The sequence below is a fragment of the Podarcis gaigeae genome (genome assembly GCF_964106915.1).
Source record: "Podarcis gaigeae genome assembly, chromosome: 1".
Lineage (NCBI taxonomy): Eukaryota > Metazoa > Chordata > Lepidosauria > Squamata > Lacertidae > Podarcis > Podarcis gaigeae.
In genome coordinates, this window is record NC_139678.1 from 81,670,247 (window position 1) to 81,689,753 (window position 19,507).

At 41.7% G+C, this 19,507-nt stretch overlaps 1 protein-coding gene across 2 annotated transcripts in view; it reads right to left on the reverse strand.

Annotated features, from left to right (window-relative positions):
• COL18A1 (collagen type XVIII alpha 1 chain) overlaps window positions 1-19,507 on the reverse strand; it is a 151,983-nt gene that overhangs the window by 114,478 nt on the left and 17,998 nt on the right. The window contains exon 1 of one of the 2 annotated variants that reach the window (XM_083698939.1): window positions 11,977-12,078. The exons of the other annotated variant lie outside the window; for it this stretch is intronic. The gene's annotated coding sequence lies outside the window, so the exon portion shown is untranslated. Of the gene's footprint in view, window positions 1-11,976; window positions 12,079-19,507 lie in introns of those variants that run through there. 2 annotated transcript variants of the gene reach the window in all.

A 19,507-nucleotide genomic window follows, 5' to 3' on the forward strand; every position in this document is an offset into this window, starting at 1 on the left:
AGCCGCTTGACAGCTGTAGCGCTAATCCGCTAAGCTGTCAATGGGCTTGCTTCGCAAGACGAAAAAACCGCTAGACGAAGAGAATCGCGGAACGGATTCTTTTCGTCTAGCGAGGCACCACTGTAATCACTTCTGACCAAATTCACAGTTACACTAAATCCTGTGCCACTTGATATGCAAGCGGGGCCCTAAACACTGACCTAAATCTGGGTAGGGGCACTTTCTCCTTGACGTCGTCACACAGAAACACTAAGGATCAACTTGCCATTGAGCAAATCAATGCATTTGTCAACATGCAAGGTTAGTGCCGTGGAGAAAAGCCAATGAACCTTGCAAGTCCCTGGCATCTGAACTCTGCACAGCTTGGACAAGGAAAAGAGTTCCCTCTCGCTCAGTGCTGAGCTCAACTTACGGTAATTGTTTCATCCTCATCCAGTGTCTGTCCCCACCTAAAATATTTATTTATTTTTCATTTTATTGTCAAACAGTGCCTGTTCTGGCCATGCTTTCTGAGCAAATGAAAACTCTAGAGTTTGGTCTATAGTGGGATGGAAAACCACATCTATCTTGTTACAACCACCACTAAGAGTCTTATGTGACACCTTAAAAACTAACTGATTTATGGTGCTTACATACTCAGATAAATAATTACACAATTTGTGCAGCCTTGTTCCTTGTTCCCCACTGCTCTGCAGGGAAGCCAATCAGTCAAAAGGATAAAACAAACTCTTGCAGTTAAGCATGTTTATGAGGTGGGGGAAACTAGAAAAATTAGCTGAGTTCTGGAGGCAGATGGTATCGTTAAACTTTACAATTGTTTGAGATTATAATCTCAGTTTGACCGGAGTGAACAAATGATAGTTTAGACGCTCATTGACCAGCATTGTTTGTTTACTGGGAACCAGAGGAAATTGCTTAATTGCAGATTGGCTGAACTCCACTTTCTTCATAATGAATATGTACCCGTATTTTTCCGTCTATAAGACGCCCCCATGTATAAGATGCCCCCCTATTTTGGGGGGCTCCAATTTAAGAAAATGAGGGGAGATACTATCCATGTATAAGATTTTGAACAAGTTTAGAGTAAAAAAAACATAGTCTTATACACAGAAAAGTACTGTAATTTATGTGTATAAATTATTACGAACGGCAAGAATTTAGGAATTTCCATTTATCAGTTAAACATATGGATGTGCTTTAATCAGGATTAAAATATTTTCAGCCCTCCAGGGGCATCATATGGGTAGGTTCTGATTAGGGGAATTCCTTTGTGGGGGGAAACTGTCTTCAGTCAGGGATAGGCTCCAACCCTGGCTGCTTGGCTCATAGGAAACCAGGACTGGTGAGCCTGAGCCTCGCCAGATGTTGGACTCCAACTCACATCAGCCTTAGGTGGCATCTGGAGGGCCAAAACTCACCGTTCCTGCATCAAGCTTTCATAAGAGATTAGAAAGTTAGTGCCTCAGTCCCTATTTCAAGTACCTTTGTGGCACAACTGTGAGCTATAGAGGTTGGGCTTTTAGGTTAGGAGGTCTCCTGGGCAAGCATCTCTCATTATTTACAGAATAAGAATCTTTTAAAATATGTTTCAAATCATCTAGCACTGGACTGTCATAAAGAGGCAGCGCTCATGCTGCTGGATCGGAATATTTAGTAGATTCTCTACTCTACCCTTCTAATGCACACTATCACTTCAACAGCTGCATCCTGCAGGCCCATATTTCTTATTAGGAGTAAGAGGATCATGCTGCTGTATTAATCTCTCCACTACCTGAAGGTAATTACAAGAACCTCCTAGTGTTCAAGGAATGGTTGATTTCTTTGTTCAAAGATGATTCCTGGCTGCTTTTGGATCGTCATTGGTTCTATGTTTCTTCAGCTTTGGAAATGAGAATTTAGCATTAGGCCGTATCTCACACACCAACTGGTGTTGTTCATGAGGGGCAACTTCTGAGAACAGAACCTCAGCACTTTTAATTTCTGAGAAATCATCTTTGACCCCAGTGCCTAAAATGCAAGGTACAAATCAAACACTTGTAAAATAAGGAACACAACTGACACATGGGGGGGGGGGATAACAGAGCTATTGGAACCAATTTTACTATCTTTAGAAATGTTTTTGCATGAGACAAGAGGGCATATTTCATAGGCTTATTGACACTGGAAATTTATAGCACAGGGCAACTTTAGCTAACAAGGGCTGCAATCCTGAGCATCTTTTTTTGAAACAAAACAAATCCAAACCTTTAAAGGTTAGCCCTGTGGGATTCAATGAAGCTTCAGGGTATATTTGGGGTTACTACAGATGGCTCGGGTGGGGATGGAATCCAACAAATGCAGGGATAGCAAAGAAATGTTTCACCAAAACAAGCAAGCAAGCTTAATTTCATAAGGATTTTAAGAAAGAGGTATTCAGTTCTAGAGTAACAATGTGGGGAAATGAAATGAAACAATCTTGGATAGACAATCAAATGGAAATTAAGCTCTGCAAAATCACATCAAACGAAAGACACCACACACTTCACAGAATGCAAGATGTAGGTAATCATACTTATAGCACTGTCTAGGATTGGTTCTGAAGCAGGTCAGAAGATGACTGCATTCCAACCACTAGAGATTTTAAATGCCACCTTTAAAAGTATCCAATTTTCAACAGCAGAACTCTTACATGGTGCTATCAACTGTGACTTAAGCATGACAGTGAAATGTCAGTGTTTCCCTGGATTAAACATGAATTGGTGACTGGAAATAGACTGACCTTTTGCTTCCATGTTTGTTGTTGTGAGGAAACTCCAATATTTAAACACTCATGGACCACCCACAACTGATGGTGAATTCCATGCACAGTGCCATTTAAACATGCACCACAGTTAAAATGAAAAATACAAACAATCCCTAATTGCATGTGTGTGAAATCATGTGAGATGGCAGGCCACCATGAAAAAAATTTGCATTCACAAAGCTTTCCATATAGCCAACAGTTCTCTTCCTAGAACCAAAGAGGCAGCAAATAGACAAGGCAATCTCTTTTTTCATGAGTCCAATTTGAATTAACAGGTTATCATATTCTCTTATCTGAACAGTTTAAAAAGAGTATCTGCTGACATCCTTTTGCAGTTTTAATTAAAATGGTATTGAGGAGGGTTTTGGTAGTGGAGGGGAAAAGGAAGAATTCCACTACTCTAAATTTTTGAAGAATGATAAATTGACTCTGTTTTACTTCACTTGGGACTAATTGACAACTCAGAGATAAGGTGACATGGGGATATGATCGGAATGTGACCTCCTCACATAGTGCACACCACGAGCCCTTCCCATTAATAAATTACCTTCAAGACTAGGAAGAGCAGAAAGGGATCCGAGAATGTTCAGCTGACTATCTTGCTAGGATGGCTTGAGATGGTTTGTTTAACCTTCAGTCTATTTGCCCATACTGTGCAGCTCCGTTCAAGCATTAAATATTGCAGACAGACTCAAAATGGGCATTTGATTCATTTTCTTTGTTCTCAACAGAAGAGGAAATCACAGTGATTGGATGTCTTTGTGGAAAGAATTTGCACCAGAGTTGAAAAAAATATCACTTGGTTCCAACATACGGTGGTCTTTAAATGAAAGGGGAGGGGAACTCAACTAAGCAAGCAGTATAAACACATTTGCATGGCGTTTCTATCCTCTAACAGCAACTATTGAATAATAATAATGATAATAGTAAAGGATTCTCATATGAGACTTTAATTTACCCCCATAATTATCACTTTCTAAAAAGGAAGTGAAGAGAGAAAATAGATATTCTGGTAAGGATTATAAAAATCAAATTGCATCAGAAGGAAACGGAAAGTCCTCTAATTCAACTGTCTGCCCTAAAAGTGAATCATCCACATTTTGGCAGATTACATCAACCTCTGCAGATTACATCATGTGGATTACAGCGTGCAACATGTACAGAGCAAGCTTAAATAAAAGTGTACCGTGTGCCAAGAGTGCCTACGGGCAAGGAAAAGTTTGGCAAAAAATTCCAGATGAATTAAGAGAGTTAATTGCTGTCACATTCTATGGAAGAAGCTCTCATTCTGCCCACTCCAAGGATGCTAACCAACCAGAACTGGGGGGTGGGGGATGGGCAGGAGGAATCCTTTCCACCCCTACTATTATAATAAGACCCTGAGCATAAAACAAAAAACTATCCACCAAGCATACTTAACATAACTCTTCCTCAGATGGAGCAACAAGAGGAAGACAGCTATTTTCTCTAAACTTTTACTTATTCTCTACTTCACCCACTCACCCACCCCAATGAGAGTTGCCGAAATTAGACCATAATTACCGTAGATCCCTTCCCTTTTCTGGCAAATTGTGCCAAAATTACACAAGGCTTACAGTGATAGAGGCTAAACAGTATGAACTGAGGGCATATAGATTAATTTGGTCTATTATAGGCACACAGGAAGCTGCCTTATACCGGATCAGACCACTGGTCTAACTAACTCAATACAGTCTAAAGGGTCCAGGGGTTCAGGCAGAGGACAATCCAAAACCCTACCTAGAGATGCCGGGGATCAAACCTGGGACCCCCTGCATGCATAGCAAATACTCTGCCCAATTATGAACACCATGGTAAGTACCGTATATCAACCATGATTTTCACTTAGATGAAATGTATTGTTGGGTTTCGCTTCTTATGAAAAGCTACAAAGTCTTTACAGAGGGTGGTGAACACAGCACATGATATCATGGGCTGTCCCCTGAGCCTGCTAGATGACGTCACAAGGGATCGTTACCTTAGGAGAGTGAGAAAAATTCTCAGGGACGATTCACACCCAGGCCAGCACCTCTTTAATCTTCTACCCTTGGGCAGGAGATATAGAAGTATAATCAGCCGTACCAACAGGCTAAAAAACAGTTTCTATCCATGGGTTGTTAGGCTGCTGAATGGAAAATAATACAGAGCAACTGACTTTCGGGGTTGGTGTGTTGTGCGACAAGCACACAGAGTGCAATGAGATTGAGTGTTTGTTGGGGGGGGAGGCTCGGTTAATTTCATTGTACACAGGTTGTACATTGAGAATAAAGGTATTATTATTCTTATTATGAAAAGCAATTCATAACAATAGCAAAGTAAACAGTAGACTTTCCATGCATAAGAAGTTCCATGCTTCTGATGAACAGAATTTGGAGGTCCCGTCCCAGTCCCCCCGTCCCCCAGTTCTATTATTCCAACTTAGTCTGAAGTTAGACATTAGGATTCCAGGCATGGTAGTGTTTTGGAGATCAACGTGCATATAGGGCTGCAAGGAAATTTGGTTTGACACCTCACAACTTGTGCTGTGGCTACCGCTCCGGCTACTTTTAAGAAGAAAATTACATGAAGAGTTCTAGTCATGGACTTTAGCATAACACATAGTTTGGCCCTTGACATGAATGAGTGATTATTAGTCAGGAAGGAAAGCAACTCACACAACTTGCCCCATCACATTGCTTTCCTGGAATAAATGGATCCTTTTGTTGAGAAGACTCAACGGTTTTCAAATCCAGCCCTGAAGTGATTATAGCCAACTCCTTTCAGGTAGCTTTTTTTCTACTGGAATTAAAACAACAACTGAAAATAGTTCCACCACTAGTACAGTGGTACCTCAGGTTAAGTACTTAATTTGTTCCGGAGGTCCATTCTTAACCTGAAACTGTTTTTAACCTGAAGCACCACTTTAGCTAATGGGGCCTCCCGCTGCCGCCATGCCGCCAGAGCACGATTTCTGTTCTCATCCTGAAGCAAAGTTCTTAACCTGAAGCACTATTTCTGGGTTAGCGGAGTCTGTAACCTGAAGCGTATGTAACCCAAGGTACCACTGTAATTGTACTTTATTTGACTACTAGCAACAGTACTTTACAGGACCCTCATCTCTGACCTCTAATTCCCAATTCATGAGCATAATTAAATTTGCTTAGATGTACTCTGTACATGACAGCACACAAAATTGAGCAGCATAAGTAATAAGTCTGCAGCCCAAGAGCTCAACAGTGTGTCATGCCTATGGAGCTTAGTTTTCTTTTTTTTTATTAAAAATCTGGATATCATGGAAATAATATTTAAGATGCAGAAAGTCACTGGAGACAGCCTGATGCCCTTGCAGAGCCTGTTCACAGTTGAAGAGGACAAAATAAATTCATCTCATATTGGAAAAAAGATTGATTGTGTGGCAAAGCAAGAGTGCAGTTTTGCAGCTGATCCAGACAGCATATGAGTAATGCATTCCACAGACACTGGAATTGTTCGAGAGATGGGTCCATGCAGATCTGAACGTGAAACCAACTGGGTGTGACCCACCTCAAACACATACTGATTTTTTTCCACCCTCAGGCACCTAAGTTTTCCTAAAAGCTACATGGCAATGATCACCTTAAGTGTGGCCTGTGCAACTTGTGACCCATCAAGCCAAGCACAGCCCACCAGCAATCTATGGCAGCCCACCAGGGGCTTAATAAACGTTCTTCTGCCAAGCCTTGAGCAAACAGCATGGCCCCATATCCTATTTATGGTGGTAAATGGAGATCCATCTTTTGCTGTAACCCCTTTTCAGAAATGAGGCACAATTGTTACTGCAGCTGGCAGGGAGGGCAAAAAATCCACTGCGGTCATGATTTTAAGTACTGAGAAGTTCACTCAAGAGTTACTAATGTTAAATCATCACAGCCTTCCATGAGCTCTTCTTGTTCTAAGTGCTGCCTACAGACTTGCACAACATTCATCCTGTTCCCACACTTAGTCACGTTCACCACAAACACAAAACAAGAGACACAGACACATATAAACTTGTTTACAAAATACAAAGGCCAACTGAGAAAAGAGAAATTGCTTGACCCTGTCTTTACAAATCCATTCTATTCATCAAATTAAAAGGAAACAATATTTTTGTCTGAAAATTAACTTGTGGAAAAAAGATCATGTCTAACAAACTTGACTTCCTCACTACTTAAATCTCTCACATGCTCTATGGGAAGTGTGCTGCATGTGTGGCAGAATTCAGAAATTCATTATTGCTTATGCCCATAAGTGCAACATGAAGGATCCCCGATACTATGAGCATTCCTCTTTTCCATTCAAAATTCAGCTGTACAAAATTACAAGTGATAGGCTTGGGAACTAATAATAAACATGATCCTGCCTTGATGCAGCGAGTGGGAGATGGTCTTTTGTTCCTTTCCGGTTCTAGGATTTTGCTATTAGCTGGATATGGGTGAAGATGAAAACTGTCAAAGGATATTATCTGTATCTCACAGTTACTGCTGCCAGCAATGTAATATAGTGTAGTATACACCAACTATGTCCTGTCAGCACAAAAGATTATGGCCAGCACAATGGGATTCCCCACTCCCAGCTTCTACCTTCACACACACCCTATGTCCTTCCCAAATCTGCTCCAGCATATTGGGCGAACCTCTAGAGCAGATTTAGGGGGCACACGAAGGAAGAGAGGGAGAGACTGTTCCAATGCAGAAGCAGAAATCTTTGTGCTGCTGGAATAACTATGTTTGATCCCAATCATAGTTTCAAAAGCAGAACAATGTACAGCGGTACCTCGGAATGCGAACGGGATCCGTTCCCGATCCCCGCTCACATCTTGAAGCGAACGCAACCCGCATCTGCGCGTGCGCGGGTCACGTTTCGCTGTTTCCGCGCATGACGTCATTTTGACTGTCTGCGCATGCACGCACGGCAAAACCCAGAAGTAACGTGCTCCGTTACTTCCGGGTCGCCGCGGGGCGCAACCCGAAAATACTTAACTTGAAGCACATTTATCCCGAGGTATGACTATAATGTTATACTACTACAGTATAGGTTAATTATAATATTTCTACTAGAAATTAATAATGCCAGTTCACATGGCACTCATGTCATCACAGGGAACTTCATGCTTTGCTTAGGGTAACTATGTTCTTTACAGATGAATTCAGAGCCAGTGCACACGCAATATGCAGTTACCATATAAAGCTTTAACTCACATTCTGCAGAAGCTGTCTCCACCAAACAAATAATGAAGCATCAGCTTGCAAATTTCTCCATGATGGTGCAGCAGACATTTTTACACACTTGCAGTGGTATAAAAACTCGTGAACATAGGGTTTATTTTCCAGGACTCCCTAGCCACTGAAATTGCAGGTGGAAAAAGTCCTCTACTTTTTATATACCTAGACCCTAACATCATCCATCCCATAAAAGGGTGCCAAATATATAGTTTCCAAGATTACCCATGAAGGAGTATTTTCAGATAAAAAAAGCTTGTTGGTTATTTATAGGAGCTAAAGGGTGTGTCTTATAGTATAAACCAGGCTTCCTCAACCTCGGCCCTCCAAATCTTTTGAGACTACAATTCCCATCATCCCTGACCACTGGTCCTGCTAGCTAGGGATCATGGGAGTTGTAGGTCAAAAACATCTGGAGGGCCAAGGTTGAGGAAGCCTGGTATAAACTATGGTCTAGAAAATTAAACCCTCCTTCCAATGTTTTTGAGTGCCCAACGAAGTGGATAAACCCCCCAAATAAACTTCCAAAGTGACACATTAATCTTTTGAAGTACACTTGGGGAATATAGAAAAGAATTTTATGAAGCATGTAAGTTATCCGTTAGAGCATGGTGCTGATAATGCCAAGGTTGCAGGTTTGATCCCTGTATATTCTTTCATTGCAGGGAATTGGACTAGATTAGGACTAGTATAACAGGCTTCCTCAATCTCGGCCTTCCAGATGTTTTGAGACTACAATTCCCAGCATTCCTGACCACTGGTCATGTTAGCTCAGGATCATGGGAGTTGTAGGCCAAAAACATCTGGAGGGCCGAGGTTGAGGAAGTCTGGACTCGATCCACAGAGTCCCTTCCAACTCTACAATTCTATGATTTCTATGAACCAAAATACCTCAGGGCAGGCACCAACAAAATTGCCAATTAGAATATAAGCTCAATAGTTTACTAGTGTCCACTAACATTGATTTGGATTTTAACTGATTAACTGAATAGCCAAAATACATTTCATATTAGCCAGCTGTGCGTACAACTAGCACAAACCTTGGAGAAGTTGTTAAAGTAACAAGGGCCAGGGAACATGACGGACAGACACAACCATAAGAGTGAGAACAAAGGGGAACAGTACAAAGGAAAGTATTTTTGAAGTCCAAAACTTGGCTGATAAAATTGCTGCTTTGTTTTCTATGACTGGGGCTCGACTTCATTGAGCAGGTGATGTGAAAGTGTGTGAGATGGGGAAGAAGAGTGAGATTTTAGGGACTGAGTGTGGCATGATGAACTGAGTCTATTAAGAGAGTATGAGGAAAAAAGAGATACTGCACATTTCTTATGAAAGGTTTTGTTAGCAAGTTGTACTTATCACTGTGGATTTTTGAAAAGAAGTAGCTATAAATTGACTTGTCTTAAAATGCCCAAATATGAAAACACATATATCTTAGTACATGCAAACATGATTGAAGCACATCATTCAAACACTGCTCAGGAAATGGATTTAAAAGAGGATGAGACTATTAGTGGCTACTAGCCACTAATAGGGGCTATGTCCTACCTCCACTGTCGGAAGTAGTATGGCAATGAATGCCAGTTTCTGAGAATGTCAAGGGGACAGAGTGCTGCTGCTGCTGCTGCAGCTGCCCTCAGATCCTGGCTGCAGGCTTCCCATAGGCATATAGTTGGCCACTGTGAGGATGCTGGACTAGATGGGCCTTTGACCTGATCCAGCAGGGTTGCTCTTCTGTTCTTCTTAAATTGTTTTCTAATTTAAAAAGGTAAAGGACCCCTGACCATTAGGTCCAGTCATGGCCGACTCTGGGGTTGCGCGCTCATCTCGCTTTATTGGCTGAGGGAGCCGGCGTACAGCTTCCGGGTCATGTGGCCAGCATGACTAAGCTGCTTCTGGCGAACCAGAGCAGCGCACAGAAGCGCCGTTTACCTTCCCGCCAGAGTGGTACCTATTTATCTACTTGCACTTTGACGTGCTTTCGAACTGCTAGGTTGGCAGGAGCAGGGACCGAGCAATGGGAGCTCACCCCGTTGCGGGGATTCGAACCGCCGACCTTCTGATCGTCAAGTCCTAGGCTCTGTGGTTTAACCCACAGTGCCACCCGCGTCCGTTTTCTAATTAGGGGCCATTAAAATGGCTTTGGGATAACTTCATGGTTAACTCAAAAATGCACATAAGCTGCTTTAGATAACAAAGTTTGCAAACAGGTGATCTGGTTTCAAATTCCAACACAACACATTACTTCCCCACATTTAAAATTAGAATAATTACATCCTGTGGTTAAGGCTGATGGGGAGCAGTGTACACTAACAGTTGGGTGCTATATAAATTAACAACACATGCATCATATAATGCTGCCTAACCCTTTCCAGAACAAGAGACGGGTCTTAATTTATTGTTTGAGAACTGATGGGTGCATGGAGGGATACTCTTAATGTAAATCATGCCAGTATTCATGGAACCATAATACAGTATTACGCAAAAGAATTGGCTCATTGGGTTTCTTTTCACATGTCACAATGCTGCCATTGTTCTGCTGACAATTGTTAATTATCTAGAAGCTGAAAAGCCTGGTATTTCCAGCCTACAGAAATGGTAAGTTTGACTTATGGCAAAGGTTCCTTCTGTCCAATAGGTAGGAGGGCAGGTATAAGAGGGTTAATTTCTCTTCCAACTCAGATACATATTGGTGAATGTGTAACAATGTGATGTGTGAACCCTTTTTTGGATAGTCCAAGAATAAAAGGGTGGGGGAGTATCAGCTTTGCAGTCTCCTTTTTCATGTTTTGCCATCTAGCCTCTAGGTGAACTTTGTTCCCTTCCTTTATAATTCTCTGGAAATGTGTACCTAAGATTTTAATTTGTCTCCATGTTGAAAGTAGTACAGTACAGATTCTAATGCATCTTTCCGCCACTTTTAGGGCACAAATAGCTGTTAAAAGATGCAGAAGAAGCAGCGCTGTGATTGGTCACAGCAACACATTTTTAGGAGAGGTAGATTTATAGCATGTCCTCGTGCCCACCAAATTTATGGGGGGCAGGGAAGGTCAACAGTCTGTTAGTTACAATAGTGAAGTAGAAAACCCTACCAGAAAAGGAGGAATATTACACACTATCCAAACCCTCATGTACCAGCAACGTTTTCCCACCAGGAGCGCTACCTATCGAAAGGTTATTGCCCCAGCCACCTCAACTTTGCTTTTCCCTTTAGACAATGTGAATGTTTGGTTGCCAGTCGTTCGCAAGCACCCATGAAACAAGAAAGCTTTGCAACAGCTAGCATCAGCATTTCCCGTTCAGATGCACAGAGCATGAAACAGACTGCTCTCAAATACAGTTGACAAGCAGGACTATTTGATTGTTAGAGCCAGTCCATTGGGCATTAGATGAAGGATGCAGATGATTCCTGTCCCATGTCCTGCTCCGATTAGTGTTTCTCTTCCTTTTGTTAGTACCAAAGCTAGTGCTGCATTAAACAAGTAGCCATATTCATGTGACAGCCCTTCTGCTTGTTTGAACATCCCATAAGGTTCCTCATCCTGGCTACATCTGCTCTGCCTACTATTGCAGAATGCTAGATAGACACACACTCTCACCACTTCAGCCATCACCACCATTCAACATAAAACCACATATCACCACCTCCTTGATAATGTACAACCCCAGCTATTTCTCATGGGAAAACGTGGTCTGCTTACTTAAATGTGATTGATTTATGATGAGCTGGGTCTTTTGAGGTTTCAGATTGGGAGCTTTATCCCAGCCTACCTGAAGATGCCAAGGACTGAACCTGGGACCTTCTGTGAGCAAAGCAGATGCTCAACCACTGAGCTATAGCCCTCATAGACAAATGTCTGAAAATAGCTAATTACTCCCCTGAATGATAAATAAATATGCTTCTGCGGTGCTGGCTTTAAACATTTTCACACCTTTAGTGAAAGTAAAAAATGATACCTCCTTTCTCAATTCTTTAAACTGGACTTCACATACTGTTTACATAAGAAGCCTGGAGGCAGAAAATATATATCCCTTCTGCTGGATTTGCTGACTTCCACAACCCCTTCGGCACGGAATCAGGCTTATTAATAAAGAAGCAGACTACAAAGTCCAGAACCAAACAGAGGAAAAATAAACACGAACAAGCTGAAAGTGAAATGATTAACCATTGCCTTCAGGTGAACAGCAAAGCAGAAGGTAGTTCTGGCAACAGACTTACTAAGAGTTAAGAAGCCCCCTTCCCGTGCATTTCAGCAGCTAATGCCTTAAGGGTGAGAAATACAATAAAGGTGGATCGTTTTGAAATTTATGGTGATAACTGTGACTTAGCTGTTAAGTTATATCTGTAGTAGCTTGCTCTTCCTGGGATATATCCAAGGAAGAGCAGATGCACTATATAGGAAGCTCCCCTTTTAGGTTTTCAATAAATCAAAGTCCCCAACTGCAACATAAGGGCTAAATAATGTTCACCTAAATCAGGCATAGGCAAACTCGGCCCTCCAGATGTTTTGGGACTACAATTCCCATCACCCCTGACAACTGGTCCTGTTAGCTGGGGATGATGGGAGTTGTAGTCCCAAAACATCTGGAGGGCTGAGGTTGTCTATGCCTGACCTAAATCTAGTGTACGTGCAGAGACTCGAGGACAAGGTCTGCTTGCCACCATGATCCTACTTCTTATCATCCCCCCTTTAACCCTATGAATTTATTCACCCTGAATTAATTTCTAGAGTATTTGTCCATGTCCTACTCTCACAGAGAATAAAATTCTTCCAAGAAATCATAATTCCCAATTGCACATACGGGCTCACTAAATCTAGTCAGCTCCCCTAGAAGTGACTGGGGAAGAAATTATTCAACAATAATTCCTAATGAGTTCAATAATAATTACAAATGAAACAAGCAGCGATGGTAGGTATATGCATACAATGTTGCTATTCCAAAACAAAAGCAAAAAACCCCCCCAAAAAACCTCTTATTTCAATGCCACAGTTTCATTTTCAATTGGAAGGGAGGAACTATTCTTATACACTTATTTGCACAGGACATTTTGAATTTATTGAACACCTTTCCTCCAATACTGGTGTACATTTCAGTTAAAGAAGAGAGTGGATTTTCCCACACTGGTGCTGCTTTCTGGACTCTCTTTGCAAACAGAGAAAGTGCTGGAGCCAAGGAGGTGGTACAGCACTGGCACCACATACCATAGCAAGACTCAGTGACTGTCATCGTCATTCTCAAACATTAATCCACGTTGCTAAGCAACGAGCTAGGGAAGAAATGCAGTACTTTCGGATTAGCGTCTAGACTGCCTGACCTTTCCCTTGGTTTTTCTGGATATAATTGGCACAAAAATTCTGGGCCCAAGAGTAGATAGCCATTTTAAGAAAAGTAAATTATTTGTAGTCCCTAAAGGGCAAGATTTAAGGGCAGGAAAAGGGAGGCAGGAGGCAGCCTTGCATCTAAAAAGAACATTAAACTCTACCTGTTTTAGGAAAGTGATGTGCAAAGAAGAATTTCAGGCCTTGCAGTCCGGCTGCCAAGATTTTGATTTGCCCAGCAACCAACTCTAACAAAGGGTTCTTTCACTGAAGGGGATAATGTCAACTCTTCAATTAGCAAAGAAAGAACTGAAAGAAGATTATTACCTCCAGTGCTGCCGGGGTGGCGGTGGAAATCGCCTCCCCCTGACATTTTCATTACCTTTTTTTAAAAAAAATCAATGGGACTAAAAAAGGGCAAGAAAAGATAACATTGGCTTGTAGTTTCTCATTCCTAACTTTCATGTATTGCTGCTTCTTTAGTATATTATATATATTTACTGCTTCTTTAGTATATTACTGTACATATATTTACACACACAAGCAGCCCCAAGAACTTAAAATTGGGTACGTTGTGTAGTTTGAAAATCACTACGTACTTTCAATTTCAGTCATCCTTGGATCAGGGGCTGGATTTTCTGCCTTTTCAGCACAACTCAGAACTTCAGCATATCAGAGGCTAACAGTAAATCCTGCTGGGCTACGCTGTGGCTTGGAAAGGTTGGACAGCCGTATAAAGTGAAAGCTGACTAATGGTGGAAGACGACAGTTCATCCAATATGGAATAAAGAACTTGAGGGCTGATGCATGTTTTAGAATGAAAGTCCTGGATCACAATACTGTATGTGTTTAGAAGGAGAAAGCTCAGGTTGTCAAAGTCTCAGGGCCAACCCACCAATGAGATAACTGCCTTGGGCGGCAGGATCTACAGGGGCAGCAGATCCGGCCTCCAAGGAATACATCATCCATCGCTACTGCCACACACTCCTTGGAGGCCAGATCAGCTGCCTCTACTGCTGCCTGCCCCCCATGCCATTTCTTGACCCCCCCCCAGGGAAGAGGTGGGGGGCTGCCCTCTGGGATCTCCTGGGCTATGCACCCGCCCAGCATGATTCAGAGTGGGCCCCATAATGGTTTTTTATTTAAACTTCAACCATCAAGTAAGTCTGAGTTGATTCCTCCCCCCCCCCTTTGTTCCTGATGTAGATCTTCACTCACTCACCCCTTCTTCCTTGGCGCCTGGGGGCATTTTGTGTTTTGCCTCAAGTGCAAACCTAGCAATAAGTGCTGGATGGCACTGGGAGGTTCTGACCATCACCGCTGCCATCTTAAATGAGATCCTTAGTACAGTTCCACTGCATGTATTTCAGTCAGTGTGGTGCAGGCATGACTCTATGCCACATACTGGCTATTTACGATGGAGAGTGCAGAGTAACTGGGGCATGGAAAAACAACTGAAGCTATAGCATATAATCAAGAATTCCTGTGCTGTCCATATGGACTTGTCAAATCCCAGATACAACAGATTTCCCCAAGGAGTAACCAGTAATTGAGTAACCAGAAGGAAGACAGGTATTCTCAGAGCCAAAGAATGTTGCAGTGGCACTCGAGGATCAGTGCCTGGGCCTAGAGTTGTTCCCGGCTGTCTTTTGAATACAGTGGTACCTTAGTTTACAACCATAATCTGTTCCAGAGGTCTGTTTGTAAACCAAAACAGGTTGGCTTTCGCCAATGGGGCCTCCAAAAAAAGTTTGTTTGTAATCCCAACAAAATGGGTTGTAATCCAAAAAAAAGATTGCAAACCGGGACACTCACTTCCGGGTTTGACGTGTTTGTAATCCAAAACGTATGCAAACCAAGGTACCACTGTATCTCCAAGTGAATACTTTGATCAAGTAGAACAACGAGGTCAAGCCCTTTTGATTATTCTGGATTTCAATAAGTGAATAGTCGGAAGGGGGAATTTAGGGTCACTTCACACTATAATTCTAACAGGAAAATGCTACAGACCCATCTTGTAAACTGGCTAGAACCAACATTTGAAACATCTCTCTTGAAAGTGGCATGGCATTAATTACATGGATGTATTTAATGGGCATGTTCTTATTATGTAACTGGCAACCATGAGGAAGACTGAGTAGACTTGGGACCTTGAGGCCGGAGAGGGATAATTCAACTCTCACTTCTCTTTCTGCAACTGTTCACACAAAATTTCCTTCTCTGAAGCTGTTATTTGCATTTCAAGGGAAGTTCCCATTGGCCATGGCTGGGAGAGAGTGTTAAACTCCCCCTCCTTTTCTACGGTCCCTAGTCTGCTTGTAACCTTCCCCTTGGCTGCTATTTATGTAACATGAAACATGGACATTCATCACATTCACACAATTAGGTTACCAGGTGTCCCCGTTTCCCGGGGACAGCCCCCGGTTTTACAGCTTTCTCAACATTCACAAAGCAAACAATAAATGTCCCTGGATTCATTGAAAGAAATCTGGTGACCTTAAATTAAGGTCATATCTAGTTTGGCCTTAAGATTCATTGGAAGAGGTACAAATCATGAAGTCCTTGGTTCATAAACTGAGGATAAAATGAAAGAAAGGTACAGTGGTACCTCAGGTTAAGAACTTAATTCTGGAGGTCCGTTCTTAACCTGAAACTGTTTTTAACCTGAAGCACCACTTTAGCTAATGGGGCCTCCCGCTGCTGCCGTGCCGCCAGAGCACAATTTCTGTTCTCATCCTGAAGCAAAGTTCTTAACCTGAGGTACTATTTCTGGATTAGCGGAGTCTGTAACCTGAAGTGTATGTAACCCGGGGTACCACTGTATAAATAAGCAATTAAATCTTCTCCGTATGGTTATTTTCAGTGAGTGATGGACATATCACAAGTGCTTTTAAAGGATACATTTCAGATGAAATTCCACTTAAAACTAAACCATTTGCCCACAGTTTCCTTAAGTGCACGCACACACACACACACACACACACACACACACAACATCTTTCCCTGCCACCTGTGACTAAATAAGTAAATGCACTGTTAAACCTTGGACAAAATGGTTCTGGAAGGTGAATATCTGCTTTGTGCCCTTATCTGCATTTCCTGGGGAAATTATCTCCTTTTGCATAATCCTAAAAAAACACAAAGTTTGGCTACCATGTCAGTGGACTTAACATACGGTGACAATGATCGCTAATTAATAATTTGAAACCTCTTGCCTCAGAACTAAGTAAAGTCATATGATCTGTATTTAGAGGCACTTTCCTTCAAGCATTATCAGACACCTGATTAACAATGTTGTCAGCGTTCTCCCTGGCAGGGCTTCAATGCCTTTAACAGCTGCATAATGAGATGAAAATTAGTGCATGATGCTTTTTCATGGATATGAGATGCAGTAATGAGAAATGCTTCAACCTCTGAATACCTGCTTGTTTTTTAGTTGTTGAAGGTCCAGGATACCTGATTTCTAGGATACCCTATTTAAAGAGGAGAGAGGAACCCTACAAGAAAGGGCCACTTTGTCTTATGGGCCAGGGGAGCAAGGCCTGCTTCTTATGCCAGAAAGTCCTTGCATCATGAAGGAACAAAAAGCCAAGGGGAAAATTGTATTTTACCTGAGAAACCTACTCCTTGGGTTCTTTATCAAGCCCTATTCAAGTTTCCCCTTCATGTAGTTTTTATGACAAGGTGCCACCAGGCATGTTCCAGGGAATCAATGATGAGGATCTCCTACATTTTTATTTAAAAGGGAACAAAAACTATTATCTGTATGTTTTACACCATGATGACAGCAACAGTTGGATGATGCCTTGTGCTTTTAACATCTGTATGGCTGGCAGAAATTAAACAGGGTAAACCTTTTACACTGTGGAATACAATTATGGAGAAGTTCCACCTATTGACATTCTGTCTGTCAGACATATTTTTACTTGTGTGTGGCCCCCAGTTTACTTTTGGGCTCTATGCTTCAGCATAGCAACTGTAATATTCTGAATGCTGATATTTTATCTTCCCCACCTACCAATGAAATGCATGTGGATGAACTTGGAAGTTTGTTCTGTAAAAGGATGAACTAGTTCCTTTTAAAAATGAACTTTCCAGCTACTAATTCTCTCTGCATATGTGTGTGAACTTTCTGTGCATTCTTCTACAGCACTCAAGTGAACTGGAGAGCAAATGTACCAGTTCAATGAATGCCAATTCAAGCCCATCCACCAAGCTCATCCCCACTTGCTGGAAACTGAGCTGAGACCAAGACCTCTTTTTATATTATGTGTGTCCCCAGTTTACTTTGATGTGAAATCAGACCTAGAAATAGCCAAACTAGCTATTGCACTATGATAGACTTTTATTACTCATAATGAACCATTGCAATAGGAAAACTTAAAGGAGAAAAACTTAAAGGGAAACAGAATTCTCCTTTTGTTAAAGTTAACAGGATGCACTATGTGTTTTCTTTATTACATTTGATATTTGTTTAAATTTTGCTCATCGAGTATGTGTGGTGGTGTAGGTAACAGATCAGGCATGGCAAATCAGATGTTGTTCCAACTATCTCTGACCACTGGTGATGCTGGTTGGGGTTGATAGAAATTGGAATCCAACAATATCTGGAGGGCCACAGGTTTCTCATCGCTGCAACAGACAGTGGAAACAGCCTAATAAAAGCCTACATTTAACAGCTATGAATCAAGTAGTCCTTGGCAATTTAGAAGGCAAACAATAGGGATGTTTTAGGAAATACTGTTAAGCATGTGGATGTTTAAGTCATTTGAATCTGCAGTTTTTGCTAACAGAATTGTTACTTATCTGTTTCAGTTGCTTTACATACCCAATGCTGCAGGAAAGAAGCCATTTTTTATCAATAATAAATTTACCAGGAATGTGTCTTGGACTTCTTTTACATGGGTATAGAAAGTGTTTTGTATGAGTAGAACAATGGTTTTGTTAAAGGTCTGAGAATGATGTGGCTACATACAGAATACTGGGCTAAATCTTCCGTTGACCTTCGAAAATATTAGTGTTACCCAAGCACTAATAAGGGGGGATTCCAGGGGCAAATTCCATATGCTTCAAGAGAATTATTAACGTCACTGGGCTCATCTGTTTTGAATATACTACTCTGCAAAGTTGAGAATGGGCTAGACAAGTTGCGGAGGGGTGGGGAGAACAAGATTAAATGCATTTCAAAACAGTGACTTTTCAAATGGGCTGGTAGGAAAGACCGTAACTCAGTGGTAAAGCTTCTGCTTTGCGTACAGATAGCCCCAGGTTTCATCCTTAGCATCTCCAGGTAGGGCTGGGAATGGCCCCTGTCTTAAATCCCTAAGAGCAGCTGCCGGTCAGTGTAGACAATATTGAGTTGAGTGGACCAAGTATATGAATCAGTGTAAGGCAGTATGTTCCTATCATGTTATAGATGACAAAACATACCTAGAATTAGTTCTACTTAAAAAATTATCAAGGCCACAATGGCACCTTTTAGCCTTTCTTCTATTATGGCAGGGGCAACAAAATCTATAGCCAGATCAGGGCAGTCAGAAAGCAATATTCCAAGAACGCAGCTGCATCCAACAAGAGTTGATTCTAGCAGCTGGTGAGACACCAGATAGTCCATGAACAGCACAGCCTTTGTCCTTCAAATGCCTGGGGTGAAATATAAACTCCTTAATACCTCCAGCACACCTTTCCTTTTTCACTACCTGCTACAGTGAATGCTTTCTTTTCCTAGACTTAATCTAAATGAGAACAGTCAGTTCGCTGCCAGTTCCTGCAACTTCATGAACCTCGAAGACATAGCAACATGAAATCATCTGGGATAGTATACCAGGTAAATTAAATGTGTTTCTTGAGAGCTGAATAATGACATAAAGGGTGATACAGCTTGCATTCTCAATGCACTTTGCATTTTTGGGTAAACTCAGGAGATAATCAGCAAACACTTCAGCTTACTTGCCTCTAGCCTCTGAATATGTCAAAGCTGTCCCCTTGCTCTTAAAAGCATTTCTGGGGAGCATTTCTCAACAAGAAAGAATGGAGTGTCAAACAAGATTTTCCTAGTACTGAATCTGCACTGTCCATAGATTACAGTTAGAACTAACCATGAAGATCATCTAACAGTCTGTTCCATTACGCCTCCTATCCCTACCTCATCATAAAGACTGGGGCAG